The sequence below is a fragment of the Lynx rufus genome, unplaced genomic scaffold (assembly GCF_022079265.1).
Source record: "Lynx rufus isolate CCGP_SWC_20201006 ecotype Redwood Valley unplaced genomic scaffold, mLynRuf1.p SCAF_7, whole genome shotgun sequence".
NCBI classification, from domain to species: domain Eukaryota; kingdom Metazoa; phylum Chordata; class Mammalia; order Carnivora; family Felidae; genus Lynx; species Lynx rufus.
In genome coordinates, this window is record NW_025814889.1 from 95,966,749 (window position 1) to 95,981,377 (window position 14,629).

Genomic DNA, 14,629 nt, shown 5'->3' on the forward strand with positions numbered 1-14,629 from the left:
GGAATAGAGTTGACAGATGGCCCCCAATTTACGATGATTGGACTTAGCGATTTTTCAACTTTACTACGGTGGGAAAGCAATACACATTTAGTAGAAACCACACTTGGGATTTTAAATCATGCTCCTTTCTGTGCTGGCAATATGCACTATGATCCTCCTTCGTGATGCTGGGCGGTCGTGGCAACCCAGTCCGCCCCATGATCACAAGGGTCAACAACCCCATACTCTCACAGCCATTCTTTTTCTCACTTTCAGTACAGTATTCAGTAACTTACCTGAGACAGTCAACATTTTGTTATAAAACAAGGTTTGTGTGAGATGATTTCACTCAACCATAGGCTGATGGAAGTGTCCTGGCGCATTTAAGTCAGGCTAGGCTAAGCGATGACATTCGGTAGGTTAAAGGTATTAAATGCATTTTGACTTATAGTATTTTCAGCTTATGATGAGTTTATCAGGATGTAACTCTATCATAGCTCAAGAAAGATCTGTATTTGGAAAGGTTTAGAGAGGTGGAGACTTCAACCCACAACCGGTAAAGCCCTTTCAGCACCAGACACCGAGCCAAGGGCTCACACCTACATTGTCTCATTTAACCCTCACCATGGCAGCACGACCGAGGTGTTACAATACAACATTAAGAAGTTAAGGCCACAAAAGCAAAAAAAAAAAAAAAAAAAAAAAAAAGGGACGGGGTCTAACAGCAAGGTGGTGGCCAAACCATCATTTCAGACCCTGGCCTATTTTCCTTTCCACATACCACAGGCAGATAACAGCACTTAGGCTCCATTTTCCAGATGATGGACAACCTACAAAGGCTTTTTGAACCCGTATGATAGGGGAGGATGATGGATCAGATGCACCTTTTGAAATAATGAGCCAGATTCTTTGCGTGTGCCCCAGGATATCAGACAGAATATGGGTAGGAGAGAAAGATTTCATCCTGTTGGCATGGAAGGATCCCATAGCCATGCCATGCTGACTGCAAGATATTTCAGCATCTTACTGCACAGGGCAGGAAAAACAATGTGACTTTCTGCTTGGGTGAAATAAAATAGATCTAGTGCCTTTAATGAAAGCTTTTGAAAGATTTTCTTTGAAACATTGCCTTGGAACTATCCATCTATCTATCTATCTATTATAGCCTTTTACTCTACTTTTTCTTGTATATTTTTGTTGTCCAATAATTAAGTAATGAAATTATCTGCTAAAAGGGATTTATGGTGTGAAAGAGGTGTAGGGTGGGAAGGTTTTTCTAAATTTCCTCTTTTGAAGAAAAAAGTCATTAGAAACTTACTTTTTCTGTCATCGCAAAAGGTAAATATAATAGTTTCCTATGTGTAATTCATGTGTGCTAGTTCAGTGATTCTCAACCATGGACGATTTGACCCTAGGAAACATTTATTTGGCTATGTCTGCTGTACATTAGTTTTTTAGGTCTGCCATAACAAAGTACCACAGACTGGGTGGCTTAAACAACAGAAATGCATTTTTCTCACAGTTCTGAAGTCTGGGAAATCCAAGATCAGGGTGTTGGAAGCGCTGTTTTCTTCTGAGGCCTCTCTCCTTGGCTCGTAGTTGGCTGTCTTCTCCCTCTGCCTTCACATGGTCTTCTTCCCTCTGTCCCTATGTCCAAATTTCCTCTTCTCATAAGGACACTAGTCATATCAGAATAAGATCCACCCTAATGACCTCATTTTAATGCTTCTGTAAAGACTGTATCTTTGGGGCACCTGGGTGGCTCAGTTGGTTAAGCCTCTGACTTCAGCTCAGGTCATGATCTCATGGTTTGTGGGTTCAAGTCCCACATCAGGTTCTATGCTGACAGCTCAGAGTCTGAGCCTGTTTCTCTCTCTTCTCCTCCCCTGCTTGAGCTCTCTCTGTCTCTCAAAAATTCATAAATATTTAAAAAAAATGTTTAACTGTATCTTCAAGTCAATCACATTCTGAGTTACCTAACATTAGAGCAGTATACAAATGGAGGTGTGGAAGGGCAGAGTATAATTCAAGTCATAACAGTCTATACAAGTTCTTGGTTGTTACAACTTGGGTTTGATAGGAGTGGAGGTGCTCCTGGCATCTCGGGGGTACGGCAGAGATGCTGCTCAACACCTTACAATGCATGGGAAAGCCCCCCCACAGCAAACAGAATCATCAAGCCCCAAATATCAATAGTGTCAAGATAGAGAAACCCTGTTCTAGTTCCCAAGTCAGTTGTTTGATTTTTTTCTAAGTGTAAAGAAAATAGAATATATTACTCATGTGAACATGACTATTGTGAATTACAGCACAATCTTAACTAGGATTTATCCATGTTCAAATATCTTACACAGAAACCAATTTGTGGCATGAATAAGCTTTGTAAACTGTTTAGACAAATAAATGGAGTTATCGTTAAAAGAAAAAAAAAAGGAAGCACAGGGGCACCTGGGTGGCCCAGTCGGTTAGACGTCCGACTTTGGCTCAGGTCATGGTCTCACGGCTTGTGAGTTCAAACCCCACATCGGGCTCTGTGCTGACAGAATCTGCATGGATTCTGTGTCTCCTTTTCTCTCTGCTCCTGCCCCGCTCAACTCTCTCTCTTTCTCTCTCTCAAAAATAAATAAACATTTTAAAACTACATTTAAATAAGAAAAAAGGAAGCACAATATAAAATATTAGCTCCTTTATCCTTCAGGGGAAAAAAATTAAGATAACTCCTGATGGACTGGGAAGCGAGAAAGAATGAAGGCAGAGAGGACCATTAATATCCCATTGCAATTGCTTGACCTCTCTTCCCAGATAAGTGAAAAGGCCTGGGGTTTTGACTGGTATTCGGAAATCTGGGGCTGGGAGAGAAATGGACCAGGTGTTGCATACCATGGAGCCAAGAAGGACCCGAAAGATGATATCCAAAGGCTAAGTTGAAGCAGAGTCGATGGTCCAGAGAGGTGTTCTGAGTAGTCACTCCAAGGAGCTGGCCAAGAGGTAAAAGCAACCAGAGATGCCACATAAAGGTGTGAACAGTGGAGAGGAAACTTCCCCTGAGGCACTTTCTTACATATGCGGTACTTCTGAAGAGTCAAAAAGGTCAAGCAAGTATTAGGACCTGAACCTAAGCTATGGCAGGAATTAGATCACAGATTCCAGTATACAGTGTAGCAGCAAAAGGCTGATCCCACAAGCTTTAGAGTCACATGGGCCAGGTTCAGACCCTGGCTCTGCCACTTACAAGCTATTCTGTGTGACTGTTTCTTCATATATAAAATGAGTTGTTACCTGAAGATTCACTAAAGTGTGTGTGTGTGTGTGAGAGAGAGAGAGAGAGAGACAGAGAGAGAGAGAGAGAGAGAGATGTTACTTATCACTTTTTGGCACAGATAAGTTTTATAACAAATAGGGCTAATGACCATTTAGAAAGTGGGGGATGAATGATAGATAGGGTGATGTAAAATCAACCAATAAACAAACAAACCTGAGGTTTCTAGAATGGTTGCTTGAAAGAACCACGATGCACTATTCAATATGAGAAAACGCAAAAGGGAAAGCTGGTTTGGGGAAAAGAGAGAAAACTATGAATTCAGTTTGAAATGTGTTGCATTTTAGGTGACTGGTTGATTAACCACATGGAGAAGTTCAGAAATAAAGCTTTTAGAAACAAAGATCTGTAATACAGCTGCAAGCTCAAGGCTAGAAATTGTTCCCAGAGAATAGAAAAAAGCAGAAGAGATAGAATCTTAGGGTATTTCTAGATGTGAAAGTAACTTTTCTGGTGATTTTTGGTGATTGTACAGTCCTTGAGAATATATGAGACACTACACTATTTTGGAGGGAAAAAAATTGGTTCCAAGCTGGTTGAAAGCTTTTGAAATGCTGTATCTAGAGCTACTACATTCAATGGTCAAAGACCTGTGTGATAACAATGATGATGATGACGACGACGACATTTGACTTCTTAAAACTGGTTTCCCACATCATTGCCCACCTCGTTGCATTCGCTTCTCACTGGTAATTTGCTGCAGTAGATTTCAAAACAAAACAAAACCCACCAAGCGTGCCCAAATAAGGAACACTTCCCTTCTGACTGAGACCTTTGCCTCTGAGACAAGTACATAAACATTCATGACTGATGTTGTGGGCTTCTAATTCTGACAGTTGTAAAAGGGTTTTTGGCTTGCTGTCATAATTTTTTTTTCTTCGTCTATTTGTTTTGGTTTTGTTTTGTTGTCTGCGTGCTTATTTCTGTTTGGTGTGTGTTCAGAGTACATGCGGTTTTTAGATAAGTGACCCGCCCACAGATAACTACATCGATCTCTTCTCTTGTTATGCACATAATATAAATAATGTGCTTGACTACCCAGTCGCATTAGCTATTTCTATTAGATTAGGACGACAATGTAAAATTTTTCAAATGAGCTTTATTTTGAGCCTCTGTCTTTTCAAAGCATCCGGTAAAAAAATTAATAAAGCAAAAGGACTCATCGTACATAAACCAGGTATCTCTAAACATTTTTAAAATTATACTGTGATTTTTAAAAGATTTTTCACGGTAACCAAATATCAACAAGCTAACATTTCTCTACTCCTGATACATCTGTACAGGTAAGAGTTTTAATTTGTAAATACACTAAGAGATTCTATGTTGTAATAATGATAGCAAACTCTGCAGGGCAAGTAGTACTTGCCAGGTACTACTTAAGTACTTTATATATATTAGTTCAATTATTTCTCACAACAATTCTATAAAGCAGATACTATTATTATCTCCATTTCACAGATTAGGTAACTGACACACAGAGATGTTAAATAACTTGTTCAAGGTTATTGAGCTTAGAAATAACAAAGCCAGGATTTGAACTAAGGCCCAATAGCTCCAGAATACAGGCTCCTAATTATTACATTACCAACTATTTCAAAGAATATCTTTGAAACCTCAGGAGGGGCGCCTGGGTGGCGCAGTCGGTTAAGCGTCCGACTTCAACCAGGTCACGATCTCGCGGTCCGGGAGTTCGAGCCCCGCGTCAGGCTCTGGGCTGATGGCTCAGAGCCTGGAGCCTGTTTCCGATTCTGTGTCTCCCTCTCTTTCTGCCCCTCCCCCGTTCATGCTCTGTCTCTCTCTGTCCCAAAAATAAAAATAAACGTTGAAAAAAAAAATTAAAAAAAAAAAGAAACCTCAGGAAAAATAATAATATTAGAAGAGAAATGAAGAGATTATTAGCTCTTTATTTACATATAAATGAATTGCTTCACTTACAACCTGTAAGCTTTACTTTTAACTTAAAGGTCATCAAGTAAAATAAAATATTTTTCCAGCACGTTGCAGAAAAAGTATATCCTGATGGCAAAAATTCTATGAAAAGATATTCAGTTCTTCTAGACATAAGGGAAATGCAAATTAAGGCCACAATGAAATACCATTGTACATTTAGTGAAACTAAAATTTAATAGAGAAATAATACCAGTTTTGGTGAAGACAAACAGAGGAAAAACAGGTGTAAAACAATTAGAATTCTCACACCTTGCTGGTGGAAGTGTGACTCAACATAATCACTTTTGAAAACTGCTTGGCAGGATTTGTTAAAGCTGAACGAATATATGCATACACCAAGACCCGGCAATTCCACTCCTAGACGTATACTCGGCAGAAATGCCCACATACATATGCTCAACAAAAGACATATTTAAGAATGTTTATAGCAACGTTACTCATCATAGACACAAACTGACCCAGATGTCCATCAGCAGGTCACTGGATAAATACATTGTGGTGTAATAATAAAACGAGATACTATATTGGATTGAGGGGAATAAACTATTGCTACATGCAGCACATGGATAAATCTCATAAACATAACGAGTGAAAGAAGCTAGAAAAACACACACACACAAAACTCTGCTCTGTATTACTAAGCGAAAGAAGCCAGTCTGAAAAGGTTACATACTGTATGGTTTCAACTGCAAAACATTCTGGAAGATGCAAAATACTCTGGATGATGCTATAATTAACAGTGGATACATTAGTCCAAACTCATGGAATGAACAACACCAAGAGTAAACTCTAATGTAACCTGCGGGGTTTGGGTGATCATGAAGCATCAGTAGGTTCATCAGTTGTACCAAATCGTACCACTCTGGTGGAGGACGTTGATAATGGGAGAGAACATGCATGTGTGGGGGCAAGAGGTGTATGGGAAATCTCTACGGCTTCCTTTTACTTGTGCTGTGAACCTAAAATTGCTCTAAAAAAAAAAGAAACTATGCACTCTAGGATTCCATTTATAGAAAGATCAAAACCGAGCAAAACTAATATAAAGTGTTGGAAGTCAGCAGACTGGTTCCCTTTGTGGAGAAGTGGGGGGAAGGGAACATGAGGGAGCTTCTGAGGCAATGGCAGCATTCTATTTTGGGACTAGTGCTGATTTGTGAAGGTATGTTCACACCGGAAATTCACTGGGCTGGACAGTTAAGATTTGTTCATTCTCCCATATATGTTACACTTCAATCAAAAATGTTTTTCAAAGATATGTTGTTTTGGAGTTAATAACATGAGAAAGTACCTGGAAATAACATTATTCATACTATCATAAAATGCTACTCAAGCCTGCACCTTTCCTTTTGAAGTTCACAGGAGGTCTTATCTCTAGAAGCATATTTGAAAAGTGATCAATTAAAAAGTGCTGGAATGGCTCCAGCCTGGATCCATTGTTAACAAAGGTATCTGGCAGAGGGCTAAATGCTGCTGGATCTCCCAAGACAAATTGAAAATGCTTGTACTTAGAAGAAATAGGAATTGCACTGTGCTGCTAAAGAAGAAAATATTTGTCTTCAACAGCGGCAGAGATTAAAGAACCATTCTGGGGAGTTGTTTTCTTAATTTTTTTAATAGTCACACTATAAGGAATGGCCTCTTTGTTCACCGATTCATGTACCAAGGCTCAAATACGAACAGCATAGCTAGATTTTGAGATGACGGACTAAGTACCCAATGTAACCATTCCTCCCATAACAAAGCCGTGGAAATGACAGGAAAGATATTTTAGCAGGAGAAAGAGAAGGAAAGGAAAAGTAGGAAGGAAAGGAGGAAGAAAAAGGAGTAGGAGGGGAAGGGGAAGCAACAGCAGCAGTGGAAAGGTACTTGAGTGCGGTGGTAGAAAGGGAACTTTCAATGGACGAGAGTTTTTGAGGAATCTCTAGGACAGAAGGCAAGTAAGACTGACTGAAGAGAGAAAACCTCACACTAGTTCTGAGCAAAACCTATTGTGGCAGGTGGGCACACACAAAGTGGGTTTTGTTCCCGAAAGGGTTTCAAACTGCTGTACACCTCACACTTAAGAGCAATGTAGCCATTTGATGAGAAACATGATTAAAAAAAAAAAAAAAACGGATTGGGTAAGATCATCTGCTCACTTACAGGAAGGCTGCAGTAGAAGAGATTTCAATTCAGCGTTCACTGTGCATCTTCTATATGGCAAGGCTCTGCTGGACGCTGGAAGTACCATAATGAAAAGAAGAAAAAAAAGAAAACAGCTACTGACCATGAAAAGTCACAGCCTCCTGTGGGAGATAGACATATAAACATATAAAACATGTGAACATATCACTTCAATACAATGCAATACAATATGCCAGAGTGGTAAAGAGTTGGTGTGCTGCCCAACGGAGCTTGTATGCAATGCCAACACATGTGGCTTTCATTTGGAAAATGATAGTAATTGAAAGGTTTCAGGTAGGGTGGTGATTTGGCCAGTTCTGCATTTTTGGATGGATCTCTCTAACCATGAGAGGGTGGGCCTGAAGGGGTGAGACTGACAGCAGGCAGCCACAGAGTTCGGAGGTGATTTCAGATGACTGGGGCAGAGATGGTGAGCACCTACAGCAGGAAAGAGTAAAGACCGAGGAGAAGAGATAGGTAGAGAAGATGATAAAACGGAAGAAGGCTTGAATAGTATCTAAGAGTTGGGCTCTTTTGACAGGAAGATGGTGATGACACTAGCTAGAAACCGGCACTACAGAAAAAGAAACGAGTTTGGAATAATAATAATTATTTCTATTGGGGCATGATGCATTCCTGCAAGATGGCTAAGTGGACATATGCAGAAGGAAATTAGATATATGATTCTGAAATCTAGGGGACAGAGATTAAGACTAAGAATATGTATGTGGGGAGTTATGGGCATCTAAGAGATACTTAAATCCATGAAAGTAACAGTCTCCAAGAAGAAAGGGCAGAGACTGAAGAGCACTAGGCCAGGGAAGAACTCCAGAGAACACTGACATTTAAGGGATAAATAGAATAAAATCCCACAAAGGAGCTTATAAAGTAGAAAGTATGGAAAGAATCCTGAGAGAATGATGACTTGGAAACCAATGGAGTATAGAGTTTCCAGAAAGAGCAAATCTAATGCAGGAGAGAGGCCCAGTAAGTCATGTGTTCATTAAAGTTGACAATATGGAGGTCACTATTTCTTTGGCAAGAGCAATTTCATCGGAGTGTAGGGATGGAAGTCTCTGTGTTGTGGGTTGGAAAGGGAATGGGAAGTGGAGACTGTAATTCTAGGCTGTAAACAACCCTAAAGGGAATGAGAAAGATTGGGCAGCAGGTAAAGGAAGACATGATATTGAAAGATCCTGTTTCCCCATCTGCTTTCGTAGTGGAAACGACTTGACTATGTTTATATATTGAAAGTAAGAAGAATCAGTGAAAAATAGAGGAAGAAGAAGGAATTATTCATGGAGTAAAGTGCTATAGCATCCTAGAGGGGATGAGACCCATAAGCAAGGCGAAGCAAGGAGAAAAGCATGGGCATAGTAAGTAGGGGACAAAAAAAGAACAAGAATTTGGTTTATTTCATGTTTGGTGGTCTAAAGAATCGCAGTTGTTTCCATGAAGTAAGAGGGAAGGTGTCCCATGATAGGAGTCACTGTTGATGAAGAGGTTTGAGGCAAGTGGTAAGGATTGGCCACAGTCCCCATGGGAGTAAATTGAGCAATCACAAATAACAGGATTGTGCAGCAGTGTTGAGAACCCACAAAGACCATGAATTTATAGTCACTAATCTGCACATTTGTGAGTTACTCTTTTCTAGTAGCACTCAGTACCCTGAGATAGTAACGGAAAAAATGAATTATGGTGTTTTCCCTGAGCTGGGATTTTTCCAGGAGAAAGAAACAAAAGACAATGGACCAGGGAGTTGAGGGTGTTGGTGAGGTGGTGATCCAAGTGACCAATGTGTGATCTAAGCTGGAAAGATAAAACACTGTGTCAGAAACACAAGGGTATGTTAAGCTAGATCTTAAATGGGGGCAAGGGGGGTGGGGAAGCACAGGAGCAGGAATTTGGAAATCGAGAGGCTAATGTGTTCTAGGGAAAGAGAATCACATGTGTAAAGACAGATGCAAAGGGGAACAGCAAGACTTTCAGTGTAGGTGGGCCACACATTGCATAGAGGAAAGTGACATAGAATCAAGATGGAAACATACATTAAGCCAGATTGTGAAGAGCCAAAATAGTTTAGGCATTCATTCCTTTAAGAAACCTGGAGCCAGCAGAAGTTCTCAGGTTGAGGAGCCCCCGATGACCACAGCTATGCAGGTTGTGCCCCGCACAGGGACTCCTCCCGTGGGGCTGAACTTCAGGCCAAGCTCTGCTTGCAAGCCATTCACCTTGTTCTGTTGCTTCAGTGCCAAGAAGAGGCTCTTTCCTGTAACCCTGCTCTAGATTTCCAGACACGGGCATTAACACAGCATCGACAAGAGCAGGGTCAGAGACAGGGCAAAATGGTTGAACATATTTGACCATCTTGTCACAATGACTCCTCCATGTCTTATGAAATCTTTGTCCATAGTGACCACTTTTTCAAAATTAATTCCAACATCTTGGCAAAAGATGAAAAAATTAAAGAAATCCATTACATTGTTTCACAAATGTTAGGAAACTGAATCATAGACAAAACGTGGTGCAAAATGCGGCCTCTTTTTAAAATAATCATTTAAAAAGTAAATAACATACAGGTTTAGAAATTGTTTTAAGACCTCCTCATTTGCTGCTAAGGTTATATGTGTTCCAGGTGTCAGAAAGACCAAATACGGAAAAAAAAAAAAAAGTTTAAAAATAATTTAAGTAAGAAAGGGAGTATTTTTGTACAGAGGTTTAATGTTGTTCTCATTCTGTCATTTTTAACTAAAAATTGACTTGAAGGCAAGAAGGGCATTGTTGATTAAAGAGTGGTCCTAACCTTCCCAGGACTTGACTGTCTTTTTACTGATCCACAGCAGATAAGAATTTGAGAGTAAAGGTTTACAAACTTTTATAGTAATTGAATAATCTATGTTGAATCCCATAGCAAAATACTGAGTCTCCTATTTTGTGCATTTTAGGGTTTTTTTGTTTCCCTTTTCTAGTAATTCATTTTATTATGTCTTTTTAAAAATTATAGATCCACAGCAAATTCAAAATTTTCTAGATGGGTGATGGGTATTAAAGAGGGCACTTGTGATGAGCACTGGGGTATTCTATGTACGTGATGAATCACTGAATTCTACTCCAGAAACCAATATTGCACTGTATGTTAACTAAAATTTAAATCTAAAAAAAAAAAATTGGTCTTTTCACCATGGATGGTTTGGGAAGCACTGAGCTAGAGGACCACTATTCCATTTGACCATCACTGCAAAGATGATTACAGAATGAAAAAAGTAAATGCAGACAAGTTCCTTTTTACCTTACCCACTTTGAATTTATATTTTATTTTTTTTTATTTTTTTTTTATTTTTTTTTATATGAAGTTTATTGACAAATTGGTTTCCATACAACACCCAGTGCTCATCCCAAAAGGTGCCCTCCTCAATACCCATCACCCACCCGCCCCTCCCTCCCACCCCCCATCAACCCTCAGTTTGTTCTCAGTTTTTAACAGTCTCTTATGCTTTGGCTCTCTCCCACTCTAACGTCCTTTTTTTTTTTTTTTTCCTTCCCCTCCCCCATGGGTTCCTGTTAAGTTTCTCAGGATCCACATAAGAGTGAAACCATATGGTATCTGTCTTTCTCTGTATGGCTTATTTCACTTAGCATCACACTCTCCAGTTCCATCCACGTTGCTACAAAAGGCCATATTTCATTTTTTCTCATTGCCACGTAGTATTCCATTGTGTATATAAACCACAATTTCTTTATCCATTCATCAGTTGATGGACATTTAGGCTCTTTCCATAATTTGGCTATTGTTGAGAGTGCTGCTATGAACATTGGGGTACAAGTGCCCCTATGCATCAGTACTCCTGTATCCCTTGGGTAGATTCCTAGCAGTGCTATTGCTGGGTCATAGGGTAGGTCTATTTTTAATTTTCTGAGGAACCTCCACACTGCTTTCCAGAGCGGCTGCACCATGAATTTATATTTTAAAGGCCTATTTCATTTTACCTTAGATTGTTGATATTAAAGGCTGTTTTCTGCTATAGGCTTATATGCATTGCTTAGAAACTCTTTAAAAGAAAATAGCCTTATTAGAAAACAGGTGGTAAAGGACTGGTTTAGCAGTATTTGCTCATTTTCTAAGTGGAACTCCAACACTGGGTAACACCAAGAAGTTATTCTTCATTCCTTTTGGGAAAAGGAGATACTCTTCTTTTTAAGAAGTAAATTAAGTCACCCTCCTTTGATTGGAAGCAGCTAGCATAGGGTCTCACACTATTAATGTAGTTTAGTTTCCCAGTTCAAATACAAGGAAGTCAGCCACAGGGAGATCAATTCTCCCAAGATCATGCAGCTAGTGAATGGGGAGGTCCAGATTCAAACCCAAGACCCTATACCCTGACAGTGCTTGCACTCTTTCTGCTGTTCTGCCATAAAGAGTTCTGGTGGGGGACCCTGAGAGTGAAAGCTTATACAAGCTTCACTTCCAAGAGCCTGAAATAGGATAATAAATATTAAAATAATGTGGAGTGTTTTTGAATCTCCTAAATATGTAAATTTCCTTGTTCTATTTAGAGCTTTCTGCATATGGACAAGATAGATGTTTATCCCAAACTGATTTGCACATCACACAGAAAAACATAAGCGCAGAGGGAAGTTACCCATACCAGTTGTCTTGATGTTGAAACTGGTTTAATCCGGGCTGCTAATAAACATGCTCCTAAAACAAACCACCTTGATTCTTTTAGGAAATAAGTGAGATATCAATTAGAAATGAGTGAATACCTGAGAAATATCAAGTCATCGCAGAAATTATGTGGTCCCTGTGAGGAATTCAGAAACCTCATTGATTAGTTTAACACATGTCTGTTCAGTGAACTAAACAACTTTGCTGCTTCAGAGAAGTATCTGCACCACAAATTTAAACTGCTAATCAATCATTTGGCACTATTATCTAGATGATGCCAGAAAAAAATCCAGATGCTTAATATATGGAAATACAAATTTTTTAGTGAATATTTTTGGCATTGTTTAGGTTTTTTAAATTTTTTTAAACAACTTTTTTTTTTAATGTTTATTTATTTTTGAGAGAGAGAGAGACAGAGCACGAGCAGGGGAGGAACAGAGAGGGAGAAACAGAATCCGAAATAGTCTCCAGGCTCTGAGCTGTCAGCACAGAACCCAAAGCGGAGCTCGAACTCACAAACCGTGAGACCGTGACCTGAGCCAAAGCCAGACGCTCAACAGACTGAGCCACCCTGGCACCCCTTACATTTTTTTCAATGTTTATTTATTTTTGAGACAGAGCATGAGTGGGGGAGGGGCAGAGAGAGGGAAGCACAGAATCCAAAGCAGGCTCCAGGCTCTGAGCTGTCAGCACAGAGCCCAACAGGGGGCTCCAACTCAGGAGCCATGAGATCATGACCTGAGCCAAAGTCGGAGGCTTAACCAGCTGAGCCATTCAGGCGCCCCGGAATTGTTTGCTTTTAGCTCGAGAAATAGCATTTTACTCAGCTATATAATTGTTCAGTAGCAGACACTAAAAGTTATCATTGTTTTTTTACCATACTCTAAAACATGTAACTGAATATTTTATCTACCTGTACATACTAGTGACTTTGTAAAGAATAAATGAGCAGTCCCTCAATTCTTACCATCAATGATTAAAAGTTAATATTTGATAAAGGAACCAAGCAATCCATACTGACATCAACTGGTTAGGCGCTATGGGTGTGGCCACTTAAATAAGAAGGATATTTTTAAATTTTTTTTTTCAATGTTTATTTATTTTTGGGACAGAGAGAGACAGGGCATGAACGGGGGAGGGGCAGAGAGAGAGGGAGACACAGAATCGGAAACAGGCTCTAGGCTCTGAGCCATCAGCCCAGAGCCCGACGCGGGGCTCGAACTCACAGACTGCGAGATCATGACCTGGCTGAAGTCGGACGCTTAACCGACTGCGCCACCCAGGCGCCCCAAGAAGGATATTTTTAAAAGCTCGTGGGTGAAATGGGTAAAGGTGGTCAAAAGATACAAATTCCAGGGGTGCCTGGGTGGCTCAGTCGGTTAAGCGCCCGACTTCGGCTCAGGTCAGGATCTCACGGTCCCTGAGTTCGAGCCCCTCGTGGGGCTCTGTGCTGACAGCTCAGAGCGTGGAGGCTGTTTTCTATTCTATGTGTGTGTCTGTCTCTGCCCCTGCCTTGCTCATGCTCTGTCTCTCTCCCAAAAATAAATAAACGTAAAAAAAAAAAAAAAAAAAGATACAAACTCCCAATTCTAAAATAAGTAAGTGCTGGGGATGTAATAATGTACAGCAGGGCAAATATAGTTAGCAACACCATATTTTTTACTTGAAAGTTGCTAAGAGAGTAAATCTTAAAAGTTCTCATCATAAGAAAAAAAATGTTCTTGCTATGTGCGGTGATGGATGTTAACTAAATTTATTGTGGTTCTCATTTTGCAACATATACGTATATCAAATCGTTATGTTGCACACCTAAAATTAATACAATGTCATATGCCAATAAATCAATTTTTAAAATAACAAATAAAAAGAAGCTCATTGTCTCATCTAGAGGTAAATTTTAAGTACATACACCTGATCTGAGATTATGATGAATTCTGAATATAATCTGAATCTTCAGGTTTGACCAATGGGTCATTTTTAAAGTCAACCTGTAGCTGACTGGTATATAAAGTCTTAGTTGGTCTCGATGACAATCTGTCCAGCACTCGGTCTTTTGTCCTCTCAGATACAGACGGCGTATATCAGTGGTGCTGTAGGGTTATGTGCGAGACAGTAAAGAAATAGAAACGTAAAAACAGAATGAAATCTAATTACACGGAGTTTCCCTTAAAACAAAAATCGATTGAGTTCTGCCCAAAGTGGCTTGTTGTTTCCTGTGCCAGGAACTACCGTGCAAGCCCAGCAGGAAGTGTGCTCCAGAGCAGGATCACATTACACCCTTGTTTTATGGTTCATTTCACTTATTTAATGCAATCTGAGAACCTGCAAAGGGAACATGTTAGAAGGAGGGAATAGGCTTTTTGTCTTGTTTTGTTTTTTTAAGTTTCTTTGAATCAAAACATTTGTTTTTACAAGGTGCTTATAGCCCCACAGAAGCAGGACTTCCAGAGTTGCATGGTGAAGACATTTCTCTTTGTCACCAAATTCAAAGCAAGCCATGAGGTTGGGTTATGTCTAGGGTTGAGTTATGTCTGTTTCCTTTGCTGTCCTAC

General features: G+C 39.8%; 1 protein-coding gene across 3 annotated transcripts in view; it reads left to right on the forward strand.

Annotated features, from left to right (window-relative positions):
* LGR5 (leucine rich repeat containing G protein-coupled receptor 5) overlaps nucleotides 1-14,629 on the forward strand; it is a 131,200-nt gene that overhangs the window by 41,936 nt on the left and 74,635 nt on the right. The window lies entirely within an intron of this gene.